The 15,575-nt window shown below is 36.9% G+C and overlaps 1 protein-coding gene across 2 annotated transcripts in view; it reads right to left on the bottom strand.

Moving 5' to 3' along the window:
• LOC123318783 (ecdysone 20-monooxygenase) overlaps positions 1-15,350 on the bottom strand; it is a 48,409-nt gene extending 33,059 nt beyond the window's left edge. The window contains exon 1 of one of the 2 annotated variants that reach the window (XM_044905523.1): positions 15,202-15,350. The gene's annotated coding sequence lies outside the window, so the exon portion shown is untranslated. Of the gene's footprint in view, positions 1-5,341; positions 5,584-15,201 lie in introns of those variants that run through there. The other variant, XM_044905522.1, reaches the window with a different exon arrangement.
• Between the last annotated feature and the right edge of the window lie 225 nt (positions 15,351-15,575).

Below are 15,575 nucleotides of genomic sequence, written 5' to 3'. Positions count from 1 at the left end.
ATAACGACTCGGATTTATCCATTTTAGAACTGCTTCCCGCGTATAGTCCGATGACATCGCTTGATGACGAAATTTTAATGTCGGAAATCATAAGCGCGATTAAAAATATGAAAAATGATAAGTCCCCTGGTCTAGACGGCATTCCGGCGGAGATATTCAAAGCCTTGGATGAGGACATTGTCAATAGTCTCCTAATACTATTCCGCAAGATCTGGGAACAGGGAGATGTGCCACAAGACTTCAGAGACGCTTTAGTTATCAACCTCTATAAGAACAAAGGCGATACGTCGAATTGCAACAATTACAGGGGCATATCGTTGCTTAATGTGGCCGGTAAAATTCTCTCGAAGATTATGGCTAATCGTCTGGTTCCACTCTTAGAGAGGCTTTTACCTGAATCCCAGTGCGGCTTTCGACCAAATCGAGGTACGGTGGACCTAATTTTTACACTTCGACAGCTACAAGAAAAGGTCCGTGAACAACAATCAAGGATTTATACAGCCTTCATCGATTTAAGCAAGGCATTCGACTCGGTGAATCGGAGAGCGCTCTGGAAAATCATGGCACGTCTAGGAGTACCCGAAAAATTCCTAGCAGTGTGTAAAAGCCTTCATACCAACAACACCGCTAGAATACAGCATAATGGCTCTACAACCGACCATTTCTCAACCAACTCTGGAATAAAACAAGGCTGCGTATTAGCGCCTTTACTGTTCAATATTTTCGCCATAGCTGTATCGATAATTGCTGACATGAGCATGCCCGTAAGAGGTGTTGGGATAAGATTCAGATTTGATGGAGGCCTGTTTAACCTGAAGCGCCTCAGAGCAAAAACCCGTACCAAGTTTATCACGGAACTTCAATATGCAGACGACTGTTCACTCATCGCTAGCAGCTCAGAGGATCTACAGATAATGATGGACACCTATAAACATATATACGAAGCTTTAGGCCTTAGACTCAATATTGACAAGACCAAAATCCTGGTAAGTCCGCCAGAAAGCCTTCAAACAGATATCAGCCTGGACAATGAAACTCTAGAACAGGTTGAGCAGTTCAAATACTTGGGAAGCTTCATAAATACTAGGGCTAACCTTGACACGGAAATACACAACCGTATCAATTCGGCATCACGGGCATTCTGGAAGCTGAAGGACAGAGTGTTCCAAAATCACGACCTCAATCTGAAGACCAAGACAGCTGTTTACAGAGCAGTGGTCCTCCCAACGCTTCTTTACGGAAGCGAAAGCTGGACTCCCTACAGGCGACATATTAAACAGCTTGAACAGACGCAGCAACGTCATCTAAGACAGATAATGCACATCAGATGGTTCCACAAAGTTTCGAATGCAGAAGTCTTGCAGCGCGCGAGTTGTACAACAATTGAGACTCAAGTAACGAGGGCCCAACTCAGATGGAGCGGCCACATTCTGAGGATGCAAGACACAAGACTCCCCAAAATAGCTCTATACGGCGAACTCACTGAGGGAGCCCGGAAACCAGGAGGCCAGTATAAGCGGTTTAAGGATACACTACATCAATCCCTAAAATCAGTTAATGCTAATCATAACTGGGAACAACTAGCGTTAGACAGGTCACAGTGGAGGTCTTTGGTCCACAGTTATAGTGGAGAATCGAGAAGGATACAGCGGCGGCCAGATCTGGTTGTAGACTATCCATGCCCTGAGTGTGGAAGGATCTGCAGGTCACGGTTGGGTCTCTTTAGTCACAGGAGGGCACACAGTCGCAACTAGCACTAAGAAGTTACAAGTCTGTTCGAATTTTTTTTTTTTCTTCTTCTTTTTGTAGATTCATTCCCGGTAACGGGATACAGCAATGAATGAATGAATGTTACGGGCAATGTAATTATTTAGGTCAGTATTCATAATGCTTGGTTATTATGAATAATGACCATTAAAATTGGGCCATTTGATAAATTTGAATTACTTTACGATAATTTCTCACATTGCCCGGTCATTATAAATACCGCTATTACTTCTTTGGGCACTTTGATTAATTGACAGCAATGGGACAACCACGTGCGTGTGGTGTGATTCTGGCTGGCCAATCAGCATTCATTAGGTTTATTCGTAGAGTGGTTTGCAACGGTTGTGAACTGTACAGAGCAAGCGCTATTCCATTTTAGGGTAGCGACAATCTATTTGCGCTTGCTCTTTCAGTCGCTTGTCGCCTGCGCCGGTACCTGTGGCTTGCGTCGCTTTATTTTTGTTTTTGAATGTTATTTAGCTTATGTGCGACCAATGCTTATTGATGTATGTCTTAAATTGACTTTGGGTTCTGTTTATTTAGTGTTAGTGATTTTTCTATAAAATAAAATGCAGGAACAGTTAGTAACTGATGTCAGTGACATGAAGCATCGTTTTAATGAACGTCTGGATGAATTATGTTCGTCAAAAGCTCAGAATACACAAATTCTCACAAAGCCACAATACTTGGAGTTAATAGAAAAGGTTAAAACATCTAGGAGCAAAGTGGTAAATAAAAAACCCGAGGATTATCAGCGTTTACGTAGATTTGACGTAATGACTATTGACGAGAAGGAAAAGTTGATAGTTCCTGTAGAGGAAGGTAAAGAACAGATAAGATTTTACGTACATTGGGAAGAGATATTTCAACTCTTACATGATGCACATATATCAATTGGGCACGGTGGTCGAAACCGTATGGAAAAAGAGCTGAATTCAAAGTATAAAAACATTACAAGGGAAATGATTGTTACGTATCTAAATTTATGTATGACCTGCGAAAGAAAACACAGTGTGCCAAAAAAAGGCTTAGTTGTTAGACCGATACTGAGTAAGAATATGAATTCAAGATGTCAAGTCGATTTAATTGACATGCAGATGATCAATATAAATTCATACTTGTATACCAAGGCCATCTTACTAAATTTATTCAGTTTCGACCTCTTAAAAGCAAAAGAGCAGAAGAAGTACCTTATGTGCTTTTGGATATTTTTTCAATTTTTGGTGCACCCAGTATTTTGCAAAGTGATAATGGGAGAGAATTTGCTAACAGTACTATCAGAGAACTATGTAGCATGTGGCCCGAGTTGAAGATGGTGCATGGGAAGCCCAGACACTCTCAAAGTCAGGGTTCCGTAGAACGTGCGAAACAGGACGTGGAAAATATGCTTTGTTCGTGGCTATAAGACAATAGCACCAGTAAATGGTCAGAAGGCTTACGTTTTGTACAGCTTATGAAGAACAGAGCTCATCATAGTGGCATCAACTGTACTCTGTATGAGGCCATGTTTGGGACAAAGTTAAAATTTGGCCTAAAAAGTTTTTTACCCACAGACGTTCTGCATAATATAAATTGTGAAGAGGACTTAGAAGTTCTAGTAAAAAAAGTAAAAGATCAGAACAATTTACAGTCTGTAGAAGAAGGTCCGCTGCAAAATAAACCTGAATCACATGTGTTAGCGAAGCTACCGGGTCCAAGTCAACATGATGAGGAGGAAGAACTTTCTCTAGATAGTTATGTTCAAACTTCAACTTTGCTAGCTAAACCAAGTCCTGATTTACATAATAAAGAATTTCAAGAATCTTTCGGGCATGAAGATTCCTTGGAAGAACCCTATGTGAAAAAAAGGAAAGCCGACATATTGAAAATTAGGCAGATATCAGCAAACAATCTAAAAAAACAAGCTGAAAAAATGGTTCAAACTTCTAACTCAAAATACCCTGATGCTAAAAAAGGTGACACAGTTAGAGTTCGAGTTCCAGATGTTGACTGAGGTCGCACCGATGGAAGAAATATTTTGGCATTTGTTCTTGAAGTAACAGATACTAATCTGTATAAATTAGGCACGAAACACGGAATTCTAAATCAACTTTATGCCAGGAACCAATTTACAATATGTAATGAGAAGTTTATATATGGCGAAGATATTCCACAGACAGAGATTTCACTAAGAGAATGTGTAAGATTGTCATCCAAGACAGGGGACCAAGGCTATAGTGCAAGTGTCGTGAAGAAAAAAAGCTATGTAACTCGAAATGTCACCAAAGTGGAAGCTGCTCTAATAAATAGACCCTCTATGTATTGCTTCATATTGACATTTTGTGTAAATATAAATTTGTAAGTACGTACATATGTAATACATTATTTTTATTTGGATTTAAGTTTTGTTTGTACTTATTTCATCGCCACCCGTTTGTTTGTGAGCATGTGGAATTTCATTTGTTATTTTTTGTTTGTTACTTTATCAGTAAGGTATGTAAAAATTTGTCATTTTTTATAAGAAATATGAATAAAAATGATTTTCAAATTGCCCACTTGACTTTTAGCATTATACATAATGACCGGGCAATGTAATATTTGCAACATAATTTATCATTTTGTCATATCCTTTTGAGCACTTTTCAAATTGACCGGGCATTATAAACAATGCCCAATTATTTACATTGCCCGTAACATATACACCATTCTTGATGGAGAAAAAATACTCTCGTTGATATAAGATGAATCGAAATTTTTTAATCTATTTGTACACAATTCAATGGATGTATTTATTACGTAGGTAATCTTGAGAAAATTAGGCGGTTATCAAAGAAGCTCTCAAAAACAAAAATATGATTGGCACCCAAGCTTCTCAATTTTTTTCAGTGAATATTATTTCCGCATGTTTCCTTGAAAGTTCTCATGATTGCTTTCTACAAAAATTTTCAAAAAAACAGACATTTTAGCATAACCATAATGCTCTCTGCACCCAAAAAATAAAAAAGTTCTACAGTACATATGTAAAATAAGCTAATTCAGAAAATCTAAGCATTCAAGCATGATTACAGTATATTTAAAAAAACAAATAACAAATGATTGGATCGTAAAATTTTTTTGGAAAGATTTTTATGTATCATCTAATGATCGCGAATGATACAGTTGTATTTAGGTTCATTAAAAATAAATAATTTATGAGGTTACAGAATATTATCTTAAAAATATCCTTTTCCTACCAATGAAGTTCCGGGCAACGGAATTTGTCAGTATTTGTGTTTTGAGGATAATTAAAAAAAAGCACCAATTAAATCCTTCAGGTCGAACATTCATTCAAAATATAAATGGTGACAAGTGTGAAATTAATATAGGTATTAATAAAAATGCCTATTCATGGAATCGACAGACCGCTATGTGAATCTCCTTATCATTTCATTTACCAAATTTTTAATCGAGACATTATTCTCCAGCACTGATAACATTGTAGTTGACCGAGAGACTCGCGAAAATAAAAAATATCCAGTTTAAAAATAACCCGACTAATTAACCGGATAGACGCAACAGATTCGAATAAAGAGAAGAAACGAGGAAGTACACTGACCTTGCCCCCGGAGGAGGTGAACGAAATCCTTCAGAATTTTTTTTTGCCACAATCAACTGCACTTAATGATCCGTTAATTCGTCGAGCCGAATATGCCTCGCGAAGGCGACACTTCTTGTAAAATTGTCGTTGACCGTACACTGTGATAAGCATGAACTTTAACATCCTTCGGTGTGTTCATTATAAATGGCAGAACAGCGATCTTGGACGCGGTTCGTGCTCGTGCTTCATCTAGTTGGAATTAACTTCTTCATTTCTTTCAGGAAGAAATCGCTTATTTCGCTATCGCATAATAGTGTTAGATCTGGTATCTATCCTCTGTCGCTTCGAAAGAAACGAGATAGAATTAATAACTATAGATCTGAGCTCGACTGAAAATCTTCATTCACATTCAGATTTAATATGAATTCAACATTTACGAGGTGAGCGAAACTCGAATATAGGAAAACGCAAGACAATAGAGGAAATCTGAAACAATGTGCCTACTTAAATAGGATTGACTAAAGTCTATTTTGAGAGAAATATTTTTACTTGTACCAATTTTGAAACTGAAGTTCATCGAACTTTTTTCCAGAAATTAAATACATATACTGCATTCACATTTATTTTAGCAGTCGCTTGGCCATGAAATAATTTTCTCAAGTTTTTGTAACTAGAACGGAGTAAAGCTGGCACTCATGAAATGTCGTTAATGTCATATCGCCGTTGCCACAACTAATATCAATTAATATTACGAAAATGCCGAAACTGATTGAAAAAAGAGACATGGTTTAAGAAAGTGCTTTTTAGGTACGCGGTACGCTCATTCAAATAGTTTTATACCCTGATATTCTAAAATCCACATTACGTCAGACGGTAGCGAACATATTCAATGTAAGAGAATAGAATAATGTTTCATCTGAATCTAAACGACTTATATTTCAGCTGAATATTTCACCAGTCAGAAAGATTGTGAATGAAGAGGATGACAAAGAATTTCCTTCTATTGGGAGACCCAAAAAAGTGGTGGCATTTGAGAATTTTATGTTTGAGTAAATTAATGCGAAAAGTTTACTACAGGATTTTCGATGAATGTCATCGTAGAATAAGTTCCCGAAAATTGATTTTTCTATTTTTCATTTGACTTGTCTTATACATTGTAAATGTCTTAAGGTACCAATAACTACCTAATTATTATTATTATCTCAATGCATTAAGATGAACACCCACAAATACGCTCCAGTTGTTCTGCTAATGGTTTATTCAAGTGAAATTTTTGTTCAAAGGTGAAGTTCATCTTGATTGAAACTTGCTTTAATTCCTTTTACTTATATTGATGCAAGATGATTTTTATTGAATAATTTAACATTCTTGCAATTATCTGTTAATTCCTTCGAGAGATACCCATATTTCCAACCACTGCATCATATATGTATTTCATCTTCGGGTTAATATTTTTGAAATATACAACTGATGCAACGTATTCAAACTTTAGCCAAAGAAGATAACGAACATTAATTCTCCTCAAGTTAGTGCATATTATAATATTATACTTTTGTATTTTCCATCCAAATAACTGGATTTGGTATGCCTTCAATCAGTTTGTATAAACTTCAATTATGTTCGTCACATATTTTTCGAAGGGATTCGACATTGTGATAAAATACGTAATAACAGAAACTTTTACGTAGAATGGGCAACATAGCGTTGATTTAAAACCCAAAAATGTTTTGACAAGCGTCATAACCCCACATTTTCGTACTATATAGAGTGAAATATGTCAAATTTCCATGGCCAACCGACTGCTAAAAAAAAGTGAAAGGAGTATAGTTGACTGTCAAATCGTTGTTCAGGAAATAAAAGGTTTGTGGAACCCCGTTTGAGCAGGGCCGTTGCCAAGGGTTATGCAAGGTAGGCCGCCTAGGGCGCAAGCATTAAGGGGTGGCATTTTGAGCTTGTTGAAAAAAAATCAACGTAATACGAGGATGTATTGATATCTAGTTAGCCTAGACCAGTTTCATGCATAAAAAAAAATATTACGTTACTATAGCAACGAACAATAACTCATTAGAAGTGTCAGTGTGATGTTTGAGGTCAAAAAAGTATACCAGAGTTACGCAATAAATTAAAAAAAGAAGATGTCCACCAAAATTGTGAAAATCGAAAAATTTAAGTTCCGAGCCATCATCAAGTACCTGTATTTAAAAGGGTTAAGAGGTAAGCAGATTTACGAAGATATGCTCAATACCCTTGGTGATCTATGTCCTTCGTATACGACCGTGAAAAATTGGACTGCAAGCTTCAAAAGAGGTGAATTTTCCATTGAAGATGATGACCGATCGGGAAGGCCAGTTTCTGTGTCAGTCCCCGAAAAATGAAAATATCGATGCAGTTCATGACATGATCTTATCAGACCGTCGAATTGGGCTAAAATGGATATCTGATCCACTGAATATTTCATACGCACGCGTTCATCATATAGTTCACGTCTATTTTGACATGAGAAAAATTGCTGCAAAATGGATCCCCAAATGTTTGATTGTGCAAGGCGTTCGATCTGTGCTCGATTTGAAAACGATGTAGACTACTTAAACCGAATTGTTACTATGGATGAGACTTGAGTACATTTCTACGATCCAGAAACAAAGCAACAATCGATGGAATGGCGACACTCTGGTTCTCCAAGACCTAAGAAGTTTCGAGTCCAAAAATCTGCTGGAAAAGTTCAAAGCTTCATTTTCTTGAAATTGCCATGAAGTAATCATGACTGATTTCTTGGATAAGGGTAGAACAATATCCTATTCGAAATAACTGGCCACTCTACGGGAAAAAATTTAAGAGAAAAGACGCGGAAAGCTATCCAAAGGTGTTTTGTTTTTGCAGGACAACGCACCTGCACACAAATCTCATGTTGCCATGCAAAGGTCGTAAATTTTCTTCCAACGAGGAGGTAATAAAAGCTGTGAGGGTCTGGTTTGCAGAGCAAGAAGGAACATATTTTTTGAAAGGTCTAGAGACATTGCAGGTTCGCTGTAATAAATGTATCCAATTAAGAGGAAAATATGTTGAGTAATAAAATATTTTGACATTGAAATTTTTTTTGGTTCTATAGTAAGCTAAGAATTTTTCAATATATCCTCGTATATAGAAATTCAAAGAACCGGATGAAAATTCAATTAGGTCACCAACCACAGGGATACCCACAAATTTATTTATTGTCGCGTATACTTACACGTTAACCCAACCTCCAACGGCAATAAGAACAACATCACCGGCTATAGGCCCGGCCGTTGTGAAAAGTATCCCTGTTTATCATCCTTTATCACCAGTACGTGAGCAACCACTTCGGAATACATTCATTGCATCATGTCTTGCATCAGATGCAACACTGCAGTTAACGAAAGTTCTGATAAGTTAATCCGTTGTGATGGTTGCAGCAGGTTCGTGCATGTGGCTTGCTCAGACTTGACAGGCGCAGAACTTAAATGTTTTGAACTGCGTCCCAACAGTAAGCGTAGAATTAAATATATATGTATTGAGTGTGAGCAGGGACTTCATCAGATCCCAAAAATTTTGAAGCTGATAAACGATTTGAGAGATGAAATACGCGAACTAAAACAGGCTCGAACCAATGACATCGGTGTTTCTATGTCTGTTGATCCTCCGCCCCAACAGATAATGACTAATGAAGAAGTAATTTGTGAGATGTTCGAAAGGACCAAACGTTCTCAGAATATAATCATTTATGGAAGTGTGGAGGAGGGTGAGAGCAGGCTGGAGCAGGTGAGACAGGACACGTCCTTGGTGAAGGCTGTGCTGGCGGAATGTGAGATTTTGGATGAGGACGTGAGGCCTCTTAGACTCGGGAAGTTTGATCCGACGAAGAACGTACGTTCTCGACCCATACGGATGCGTTTGTCCACCGCCGAGTATGTTCCACTTATTATGCGTAAGTTCAAGAGGATCAAAATCAAGGAAGAATTCGCACATTTGTCGGTTTCCCCCGATAGAACACGTCAGCAGATATCAGTTTTTAAAACTGTTAAATCGGAACTAGATCGCCGCCGGTCCGAGGGCGAGTCGAACTTGAGAATAAAATATGTGGGTGGCGTACCAACAATCGTTGGCTCGGCATCGGAAAACTGAAGCTTACCAACAGGTCTGCCCCAGCTGATCTTGCCTCTGGTCGTGCTCAAGATCAATCTCAGTTTATATCTTTGTATTATCAAAATACTAGGGGACTCAATACCAAGATACCACTGTTCTTCAAATCATTGTGTGAGTGTTCATATGAAGTAGTTTGTGTTAGTGAAACATGGCTTGGTGAGTCTGTCCTTGATGGAGAGGTTTGTCCACCGGGCTACAGCATTGTTCTCGTGGTGGTGGTGTCCTGCTTGCATTTGCAGACAGTGTAAAGTTTGAAGAACTCGATAGTAAGTTTCTGAGGGATCTCGTGCCACTTATAGATGTTGTGCTGTGCCGGTGTTCTGTTTCGTCTCCCTTCATTATTTGTGCGGTCTATGTACCACCTGACGTATCGGCTTTTCAACTCGAAACTTTCACATCAGCTCTGGAACTACGGTTTCTGAGTGAGACTCTTCTAATCGTGGGTGATTTTAACGTTCCAAATTTTAGACAGGGTGGCTGCGGCTGTCCCAAAGATATGATTTTGTGTCATTTCTGTGACATTCTGAGGCTAAGACAAGTAAATGAGGTGCGGAACGGAGATGGCAGGCTGCTGGACTTGGTGCTGGCTTCGGATACTCTCAATGTGTTTGTTGACCGCTGCGATGCTCCCTTTGTCCCTGAGGATCCATATCACCCTGCATTGAATGTTTTATTGAAGCATCCTACCCAGCAGAGTCAAATTAATTTTCAGAAGGAAGATCACATTTCTTATGACTTCAAAAAAGCTAATTTTGAGGGATTGTTATCGTCAATTGGTGAATTTGACTGGAGAGTGTTAGATGAGTTCGATCAGGTCGACAGTGCTTTGGATTGTTTCTATAACCAATTGTACCAATTTTTTGATGAATATGTGCCTCGTAGGAGGGTCACTTCTGGTGGCCGTCGTTATCCTGTGTGGTTTTCTTCGGAAATTAAACGTCATATTCAACTAAAGAGCTTTTATCGTTCGAAATGGCTGTCAACTCGAGACTCGAGATACCGGGATGAGTTCGGACGTGTAGGATCATTAGTGAAAACGGAAATATCCTCAGCGTACAATCAATACCTAACCAACATACAGGCTAATCTTAGGTCCAGTCCATCTGACCTCTGGAAGTTCATTAACCAGAAACAGGGAACCACCAGGATTCCAGGAATAATGTATGATAACGGAACCTCCCACGAGCGTCCACAGAATATTGTTACTCTATTTGCAGAACATTTTTCCGGCATGGTACCTACGGCGCCTGTTGAGGAGGAGAGTGAACTTGACGAATTCACTCAGTTACCACCAGTTCCGAAGCCTTTAATTTCTGAGGAAGATATCTACAATGCCATGTCCAAGTTTCCCCACAAGTCAACGGCCGGAGATGATGCTATACCGTCATTTGTAGTGAAGGTCTGTAGTGAGGTGTTGGCCGTACCATTGCATCGTATAATAAACCTGAGTTTGAGGACCTCCACATTTCCTAACCGATGGAAGAGAGCTCGTGTGGTACCTATATTCAAGAAGGGAGACAAATCACAAGTTAATAATTACAGACCAATTTCCATTTTGTCTAATTTCGCCAAGGTGTACGAGGAGTTACTTCACGGGCATATTTATTTCAATGTCAGCTCATATATATCCACTCGACAGCATGGATTTGTAAAGGGAAGATCTACTGTGACCAATTTGGCTGCGATTTCTCAATATATCGCGGAATGTTTGGATGTTGGGGGTCAGGTTGATGTGGTATATACTGATTTGTCACTAGCTTTCGATTCGGTTGATCATGGTATTCTCCTGAAGAAGCTGTCATCTTTTGGTCTGAGTCCTGGATATGTGAGACTTCTGAGGTCATATTTGAAGGGAAGAGTCAATTATGTGTTTTACAACGGTTTTAAATCATTTGAGTATATTCTCTCTTGTGGCGTATCGCAGGGATCCAACTTGGGACCACTGTTGTTCATAATCTATATGAATGATCTTCTAACTTCCCTGAAGTGTCCAGTGTTAGCGTTCGCAGATGACTTCAAACTCTACCTAAGAATACTTAATGCTTTGGATCAATTACTCCTTCAATCAAGCCTGGAATATATGCACGAGTGGTGTTTGCGTAACAAATTGATACTAAATATGGAAAAATGTTTCAGCATCACATTCACGAGGAAATCGCAACCACTTACTTTCGGCTATCATATGGCAGGACAGCTGATAAATGTAAAGGATCAGATTCATGATCTTGGAGTCTTATTCGACTCTACGCTCAGTTTCATTTCCCATATCGAAGAAATATGTACTAGGGCTAGCAGAACATTGGGATTTGTGCTCAGATCAACTGCAGAATTTGAAGATCTATCGATTCTCAGAAGCTTGTACTTTACATACGTGATCAGTAAACTAGAATATGCCAGTTTGATCTGGTTTCCCATCTACAATTGTCACCTTGTACCACTGGAGCGCATACATAGAAAGTTTTTCAAATATGTAACATTTAGGAGTACTGGAAGGTTTCCTGAGCGTGGGGCGGATTTGTCAATTATTATGAGTGAAATGAGGATATCATCCCTTCTTGCGAGGCGTGAGGAGCAATGTGCCAGGTTTGCTCAAAGACTTTTAAATTACAGAATAGACTGCCCATATTTGCTCTCCAAAATGAGTTTGAACTTTCCAAGATTGGTAACGAGATCTAGAGAGGTGTTTTATCTACCTACGGCTCGTACAAATATATTCGAACGGTGCCCTGTTTATAGTATATGTCGAAGTGCTGACAGACTGGAGTTGAATATGTTTAGTTAGTTTGAGGACTTGAGTTTGTGTTGAGTGGAATGTTGGAATTTCATATCGCGTGTATCGGTTTCGGTCTTTTCCGAGCAAAGGCTGCATATGTTTATATATATTATAATTATAATTCCTTTCTTATATTTTTATGGTGTAAATTTTTGAACTGTAACACGTAACATATATTTCTTTGCCCAATAATTGGGATTTTCCTGTTGGGTAAAATAAAGCTTTATTATTATTATTATTATTATTATCAAAGGTACATTCGCATTCTACTTATAAAAAATATCCCAGACTGTCTGGTTCCCCAAAGTAGTGGCCACGTCCTTTTCGAAAGTTTTTTATGTTCAACTCATCCATCTTTTCGGCTTCTTTGATATATATCGCCGACTTCGGTTTTTGAGGTGGTTTCTTTTACATTTCAGAAACAACTTTTATTTTCAATTGTCTAATCCAAATTAAGAATGTTGATTCGGAGAGAAGTGTGGAACACTTGAGAGAGTAATTTATATTTTATTTATATTTTCCATATTCCTATATTCATGCAGAATCCTTTCATTATACCTATCTTTTATTAATTGCTTATTTTAGTGCTTTTGCACTAACCAAATCGCTGAGAACATTTCGAGCTAGTGTACGATATCGATTGAAATTTATTCTGGGAGGATTCTGCATTTCTCAACAAACTTTTTAGGGTTTCACTCCCAATCTCTGAAACAAAATCAATTAAAAATGAAATCAACGATTTGCTCCTGCGTAAATTCTTGCACTAATTTGTCAGGAGCAAATTAACTAGAAAAAATTGTTGCCTGACAATGAACTCAAAATTAATAACGTTGAAATAATTCTAAGTTGTAACGTTTCGGAGTCTATATCAGACTCCTTCATCAGACGAAAAATCTCTTTTTGAAAATCTTCTGAATTGTGGCTTTTGCTTGACACTAATTGTCAACACACAGAAACAGAGACTGCATAGAAACGTTGATTCATTTAATTTTGAAATTACCGGATGACAGTTCCTTCTTTAGTAAATTGATCCAAATATGATCTATTCCTACCGAACAATTTGCCAAATTATTATCTTGATCCAATAGAATACACGTAGACTCTTTAATTTTTCGTTTAAAATGGTCTGGTTCCGTCATTAAAATTTTAGTGTTGTCCCAATCCATCATGTGGTCTCCCGTATTAGAACAAATGTGATCTGCGATTTGTGATCGATTAATTTCTCTATTTTTAATATTATTTTTATGTTCGCGTTTTCTTATTTCTAGAGGTCTGGACGTTCCACCTGTATAAGATTTACCACAAATACAGGGTATGTTGTAAATACAATTTTTTGATTTTTGTTTTTCGTTCAAAGGTTTAGTTTTTGTTAATATAGATCTTAAATCATTTTGCGTTTTAAAAACAGTTCGTATGTTGAACTTCGAACCGATTCTTCTTATTTTTTCTGAAAGGCCATTAACATAATGAATTACATTCAACAAATTTGGTTGTTCTTGACGGTTTGTTGGTTGTTCCTGATCATTATTACGATTTTGGTTAGTCATTTTTCTCTCTAAATGTAATATTGTTTTTTCAATAAAATTTTTCGGGTATTGATTATCCCTAAGAAAATGTTTAATGAAGTCAACTTCATTATTTCTAATTTCGGGTGTAGATGAAATTAAATTAGCTCTATCATAAAGTGTTTTAATGATACCTCTTTTGACACTTACTTGGTGATTGGAATAAAAATTCAAATATCTATTAGTATGTGTCTTTTTTCGGTATACGCTCGTTTCAAAATAATTCGAAAATTAGTGGAAGAATTTACGCAGGAGCAAATCGTTTATTTCATTTTTAATTGATTTTGTTTCAGAGATTGGGAGTGAAACCCTAAAAAGTTTATTGAGAACATTTAGTTGTGTGATTTTATTGAATACTGACAAATTCAAACTTGTAATAAGAAATTCATCTAGCAAATGCATTTATATTTTGTTAATATTTCTGTGAGAACAACTGTATGTTGATTAACAGAATGAACTTTATTTATTCATTATTTAATATTTTATTATCGGAAGAAAACAAAAAGGAAAAGCAATGGGAAGGAATGCACCATATTTCTTATATTGAATTCAGTTACTATTACTTCTGGCAGCAAGGACGGTCAAATGCACTGCGATTGCATTTTTGATATACCTTGAAACAAAAACATCTCTTTATGATACCCTGATATTATATTGAACCTTATATAGGTTATATTTTTTACCAGAATAGTAATTCTCGATTGAAAATATTCTCGTATAATGCTTTTTCCAACTCTTCCAATTGATAGAGATATTGAGCCGGTGTAATCTACAAAATTGCACTTCTCCATTCAAGAAACTGAAAACTGAATAATATTCAGGCGAAACGATTAAAGAAATGAAGATATGACAATCCGTCTGATATGTTTTAAGGCGGTTTACAAACTAACTGAAAATTTCAGACCGATTGTAAATAAAACGATCTGTTTCTTGAAATCGTTTCAGAAAACGTTTGCCAGTTTACAAAATGACCACTCAGTATGCAAACTGGCAGATTTTAGTATCCGACTGCGACATATATAATATATAATATATATTATAATAGTATATAATATATTAAATTGATCTTTGTATTTTATATTGTAGAAACCCTGAAGAAGCAATAAAAATAATTGCGAAAGCTTGGTTGAGAAAAAAGAGTAATTCCATTCCACAGAAGAGTCGTTAAACCCTTAAAATTATTCCTATTATTTATAGTATAGACTCTGATAGTACATAAACTAATATAATATCTATGTATAAAGAGACCTTCTGAAGTTTTTGTCCAAGTTGAAATAATTATGTACGAGAAGGACTAAGTCAACTAAGTGCATTGAAATGCGACTCTAAAGTGAAATATGGATTTAGTCTCAAATGCTGCTTTTCGAAAAACTTACCTCTAAATTGCTCGAACTACAATTACGAAAATCGAAGTTTATGAATGTTATTCCAACTAACACTAAACCATTTTGAACAAACTAAAACCCTTATTTCGATGTCTCAGGAACCCAAAGAAATCTGAGAACATTTGAATATGTTCTGTTGAATCATACGTAAAATTATAATAATTTCGGAAAGGAAAAATTATCATCATATCATAAGAGATAACTCTGCAGATAAAGGCATGCAAAATCTTGAATAAATAACCATAATTGTACCTGCGCTTATCAATTATTGAGATACACCTGCTCGAAAATGTACAGATATTAGTGAGGTGGTTATCATTTTCTATTAGAAATATAAGGTTGGGGAAAAAATGCATTATTTTCAA

This window comes from Coccinella septempunctata, chromosome 8, assembly GCF_907165205.1.
Source record: "Coccinella septempunctata chromosome 8, icCocSept1.1, whole genome shotgun sequence".
NCBI classification, from domain to species: domain Eukaryota; kingdom Metazoa; phylum Arthropoda; class Insecta; order Coleoptera; family Coccinellidae; genus Coccinella; species Coccinella septempunctata.
The sequence above is the reverse complement of the archived record's forward strand: the minus strand, read 5'-3'. Positions and strand labels throughout refer to the sequence as shown.